Source organism: Cervus canadensis, chromosome 21 (assembly GCF_019320065.1).
Source record: "Cervus canadensis isolate Bull #8, Minnesota chromosome 21, ASM1932006v1, whole genome shotgun sequence".
Lineage (NCBI taxonomy): Eukaryota > Metazoa > Chordata > Mammalia > Artiodactyla > Cervidae > Cervus > Cervus canadensis.
Genome location: NC_057406.1, coordinates 18,173,796 through 18,179,795, shown reverse-complemented (window position 1 = coordinate 18,179,795; position 6,000 = coordinate 18,173,796).

Below are 6,000 nucleotides of genomic sequence, written 5' to 3'. Positions count from 1 at the left end.
TTGGGTTCAGTCCAGGGAACTCAGATTCGGTCCCTGGTTGGGGAACTAAGATCCCACCTGCCACGGAGCAATTCAGCCCAAGGGGTCCAACTACTGAGCCAAAGTCCTCAAGAGCCCACCTGCCACAACTAAGACCCGATGCAGCCAAATAAATACGTAAATATTAAAAGAAACCAACTGATTTTATGGGCAAAAGACCTGAAACATGCACCTCACCAATAAAAATATAAGATGCCAAATAAGCAAATGAAAAAACGCTCCATGTCCTATGTCTTTAGAGAAATGAGAATTAAAAAACAATCAGACATCACTACATGCCTATTAGAATGGCTGAATCCAAAACACTGATAACATGAAACAAGGGCAAGGATGTTGAGCAACAGGAACTCCCATTCACAGCTGAGAATCCAAAATGGTACCACTAACTTGGAAGACAGATTAGTTTCTTATAAAACTAAACATACAAAAAAATAATAATAATAAAACTAAACATACCCTTACCATATGATCTAGTCTCCTGCTCCTTGGTATTTATCCAAAGGAAAAACTTATGGAAAAAATTGCACATGTATGCTTATTGCAGCTTCATAATTGCCCAGAGACAATCAAGTAGGTGAATGCACAGTTTAACTGTTATTCAACACTAAAAAGAAACAAATTACCAAGCATGAAAAGGCATGGACTGAACTTAAATGCATTATGATCAAGTAAGAGAGACAATCTGAAAAAAACCACATACCGTATGATTCCAACTGTATGTATTCTGGAAAAAAAAAACAACAACTAAGAGGCAGCAAAAAGATCAGTTGTCGGGGCTTAGAGAAGGGTCATGAAAAGGCAGAGCACGGAGTACTCTGAAGGAGTAAAACTACTCTGTACGATACTATGATGCTGGATGCATATCAGTACACATTTGTCAAAACCCACAGAATGGACAACATTCTAAATTAGAGAGAACCCTAATTTACTGTTAACAGTGGACTTCCCTGGTATGATAGTGGGGAAGGATATGAGTATGTAGGGGAGGGAGTATATGGAAATTCTCTGTACTTTCCATTCAGTTTTGCTCTGAACATAAAAACTGCTCTGGACAAAAAAAAAAAAAGTCTATTCAAAATGGGGAGGGCGAATAATGGGCTTAGGATGAGGCATAATTCTCCAACTATCCTAGAATTACCTGGGGTAGAATTAGCTGGATTGGTGGTGATTATGCTTTTCAAACATGTCACTTAGGAAAGTCTAAGTTTCTGTCTTTAAATAATTTTATTTTGGTTATTTTTGTTTTTTATTTTTTACCGCGCTGCATCTTCGTTGCTGCACGCAGGCTTTCTCTAGTTGCGGTGTCTGGACTTCTTATTGCAGTGGCTTTTCTTATAGTGCACAGGCTCAGTAGTTGTGATGCAAGGACTTGGTGACTTTGTGGCAGGTGGGATCTTCCCGAATCAGGAATCGAACTTGTGTCTCCTGCGTTGGCAGGCAGATTCTTGACCACTGAAGCCACTAGGGAAGCCCCTAAGTTTCAGTCTTATTATTTACACCCAATAGTTAACCTTTCTGCCATTTTAAGAAGCCAGTGAAAAAAAAATAAAAAAAAAAAAAAAGAAGCCAGTGATACTGAAAAAAGAAAAAATGAGTTGTGTCTTCCTATGTCTGGGAATAAAGAAAGTTAAGTTCGCTTCTCTTTCCCACTAGATTCTTTGAATGGAGGACTTGGGACTGATTCATCTTTAACTACCAGTAGGTAGTGAAGTGCCTGGCACTGAGAAGGCAGCCAGAATATAAATGAAGTACAGTTCTGAGTCATTAGGAATCTTTCATCCTGTCGGGCACAGCTCAAGAGTTGTGCTACATGAACTATATCAACAGTCAGTTGGAATAGTAAATGAGGGGTAGGAAAATTCAGCCAAACGTCAGAGCAGGTCCGGAGAAGTGATTTGTCGCCCTCTTGTGTTCTGTCTTAGGAAATACAGTTTCTCCCCCCTACACTTGGCATCCGTATTCTGAGGCTCAAATAGGAGTCCCTGGCTTGGCTTTGGGCATGCAACAGTGAGCAAAGCATCTGCCCACAATAAGCCCACATTGTGGTGCAGACACTCAGGAAAACAATCCAAAGCTGAGCTGAAAAGGACGAGTAGAAATTAGCCAGATGAACATAAGGGTTGTTATGTTAAATTGGTACATTAAGGATTTTGGTGGAGGTGGTACAAATGGAACCGAATATGTACAGCGGCTTAGAAGCAACAAGAGAGCCTGGAGCTTTTGCAGAACCGTCAGTCAGGCAGTGTGGTCCGAAAGCAATATGCAAAAATATGCAAAATGGGTCGGGGTGGGTGGGTTGGAGCCCTGGTGATGAGAGATGGAACTCAGAGCTTCTATCCGTGTCCTAAGGCTAATGAGATGCCTCTGAGGTTTTTAAGTCAGGATGACCTAAGTTGAGTAATGCTAGAAAAATTACTCATAGTGCTCTGTATTACCAATTAAGGTGAAGAAACTGGGAGATGAGCTGAGACTGTTAGAGTAATGACTGGACTGAACTGGGGTGGTGATGGAAATAAGAGAGAAAATGGATGTATGTGTATGTGTGTGTGTGTGTGTGTGTGTGTGTGTTGGGATTCAGGGTGAGGGAGAAATTCAGGGATGACTCACATGCTTCATCTGGGTGATGGTGGCAGAGTTCTAGAATGAGAGGGGCACCAATGCAGAGAATGACTCAATTTTCCATATGCAAAGATAAGGCAATTTACTTTACATTTGTTCACATGTCTTTCTTGGGCACCTTTCTGTATTACAGAGGGTGGAAAACTAAAAACTACATACTCTAGACCCTCTTAGAGCTAGAGTTTAAATGTGGTTTATGTTCCAGCAACCAAGAAGACTTGAATTGAAAGCCACATAAGTGAAGAGAGAGGCAGGGAGGGAAGATGCATTTTGCTAGCGTGGATTCTAGCAGAGCCTGTGTGCTCCTGTGGACTGCATGGTGACATCTCAGCATGCGAGGTGGCCTCCAGAAGATAGGTACTGGTCTCTTGGAGGTTACTGCTAGGAGTCTGTTCTTTAGCTTCCCCACCTCTGCCGCCCCCACCTGCCCCTTTCTGCCTAAATGATCCTGCTTTCTCTAAGACAAAGCCTGACGGACTCAAGGTGCCAATGAAACATGCAACTAGAGATGCATATTTTACTTTCAGGTGTAGAAGAGACTGAGGTATAGATCCGGAAGCAGAAGCAAAAGATGTAAATAGAGACACAGGAGTGGGGTAGTCAAGAGACAAGTGTCTGGGGAAGAAACTTGAACACTTCCAGCAATGAAGGGTAAGCAGAACAGTGTCAGATACCGCAGAAACCAAAGACTGAACTTTTTCTATCTTATTGAGCATACAGGAGGTCCTTAGAATTGTGATGAGAGGTAATTGGGCTTTAGGGAAAGGGCAAAACACAAATGTTCTTTGGCTCTTAGCTAATCTGTTAAAGATTCCATTTATCCTTGTGACACATGTGTGCTCTGCTGTGCTTAGACCCTGTTTTGTCCAACTCTTTGCAACCCCGTGGACTGCAGCTTGCCAGGCTCCTCTGTCCATGAGGATTCAACAGGCAAGAATGCTGGAGTGGGTTGCCATGTCCTCCTCCAGGGGACTTTCCGTACCCAGGTATCGAACCCAGGTCTCTCGCATTGCAGATGGATTCTTTACCGTCTGAGCCACCAGGGAAGCCCTGCAACACATTTTTTTTTTTGCCACTCTTCTCATCAAGGAGTGAAGTCTGTTTCTCCTTCCCTTAATTTGGAATTGAGACCCTGCAGACTTCTTTTACCTGACAGAATATAGTGGGAGTGATGCTGGGGAACTTGTGAGGCTGAGACCTGGAATTCCCCTGGTGGCCCAGTGGTTAAGAATCCATGCTTCTGTTGCAGGGGACACGGGTTTGACTCCTCATCAGGAAACTAAGATCCCTCATGCCCAGGTGATGGTTTAGTCCCTAAGTAGTGTCCGACTCCTGCGACCCCACGGACTGTAGCCCACCAGGCTCCTCTGTCCATGGGATTCTCCAGGCAAGAATACTGGAGTGGGTTGCTATTTCCTTCTCCAGGGGATCTTCCCAACCCAGGAATTATACCTGGGTCTCCTTCTTTGCGGACTTCCCTGGTGGCTCAGATGGTAAAGCATCTGCCTACAAGGCGGGAGACCCAGGTTCGATCCCTGAGTAAGGAAGATCCCCTGGAGAAGGAAATGGCAACCTAATCCAGTATTCTTGCCTGGAGAATCCCATGGATGGAGGAGTCTGGTGGGCTACAGTCCATGTGATTGCAAAGCGTTGGACACGACTGAGTGACTTCACTTCACTCCTGCACTGCAGGCAGATTCTTTACCAACTGAGCTACGAGGGAAGCCCTCTCATGCCCAGCAGCATAGCCAAAAAATAAAAAAACTGAAAACAAAGTGAGGGAGATCCTAAGAGATCTGCACCTTCTTCCTTTGCCTCTTGGGATGTTTCTTCTCTCCACCAAGACCATGCTGTTGGAAGCCCAAGTGAGTCAGCTGTAGATACGACACAGATGAGAACTGAGGCTTTTGCCAGCAGCCCCATCAGAGGCTCGTTTCCATGGGCAGCCAGCACCAGAGAGCCATGAGTGAGACCATTTGGGATTTTTCAGTCAACACCATGTCAAGCAGACTTACTGCCTGATCAACGTACAAAATCATGGAAAATAATAAACTGTTTTTTCTTTCAAAACCTTAAGTTTTGGTGTGGTTTGTTAAAGATCACTCTTATGGGAACTAGGGAGAAAGATCTTCAAATGGAAAGATTATCAAGGTTCAAGATAAGAAAGATAGCCTTGTACCTCTGCCCAACCCAGAAGTCCATCTCAGGACAGCTCTGATGGCCCCCTTCACTTATACCAGAAAATGCAAGGGGTGCGGGTGAACCCAGCAACAAGCAAATTCCAGGACTTCCCTGATGGCTCAGTGGTAAAGAATCCGCCTACCAATGCAGGAGATGTGGGTTTGACCCCTGAACTGGGAGGATCCCATATGCCTCTAAGCCTGTGCGCCACAACTATTGAGCCTGTGCTCTAAGAGCACCGGAGATGCAACTGTTGAAGTCCGCATGCCTAGAGCCTGCTCCGCAACAAGAGAAGCCACAGCAACGACAAACCTGCAGACTGCAACTAGAGAGGAGCCTTCCCTCACCAGAACTAAAGAAAGCCCGCCCAGCAAAGAAGACTCAGCACAGCCATGAATAAATAATTTATTTTTTTATATTAATTTAAAAAAACCCCAAAACAAGCAAATTCCAATATTCCTGTCATGAGATTCAGGTCTAACTTTTACTAATCATTCAATCCATTTTTCTATTTCTAGAAATACCTCAACATCAAGTCACTCCACTATCCCCAAAGAATTTCTAGAACTTTCCTTAGAAAATGTTGTGAGCAATATAAAAGCAAAACAATGTCTGTTTTATTTCTGTTCTACTCCAACTGCATATTAACAGAATGGCTGGAGTATAGAAAGTCTGTTGACTGATTAAATGAAAATTATTCATGGCCTTATATTCAGGAAATCTCTCCAAGATATCATTTAAACTAACCTCCAAAAGAAGTTCATTTTTATTCTGTCCTAATTTTTGTGGGAAGTGATAAATATGAAGCTACCAAAATCTTCAAAATAGTATACATTAAAAAATTATTAAGTTCCTCTCTCAGGCTTTCTGCTCCAGGCAAAGTAACAAATTCCTTTGGTTCTTTACTACAAACTAGATGTTTCAGTTGTTTAATTCTTTGCTATGGAAGCTCGTAAGATTTTCTACATTTCAAGTAAATTGTAGTACTAAATTATAGAAAGTCTTCTTTGATTTTTTTAGTTTTAATTTTATTTTATTGGCCACAAGGATTGTGGGATCTTAGTTCCCTGACCAGGAGCAAACCTGCATCCTCTGCTTTGGAAGCAGAGTCTTAACCCCTGGACCACCAGGGAAGTCCCTAGTAAATCTTGATACAAAGTG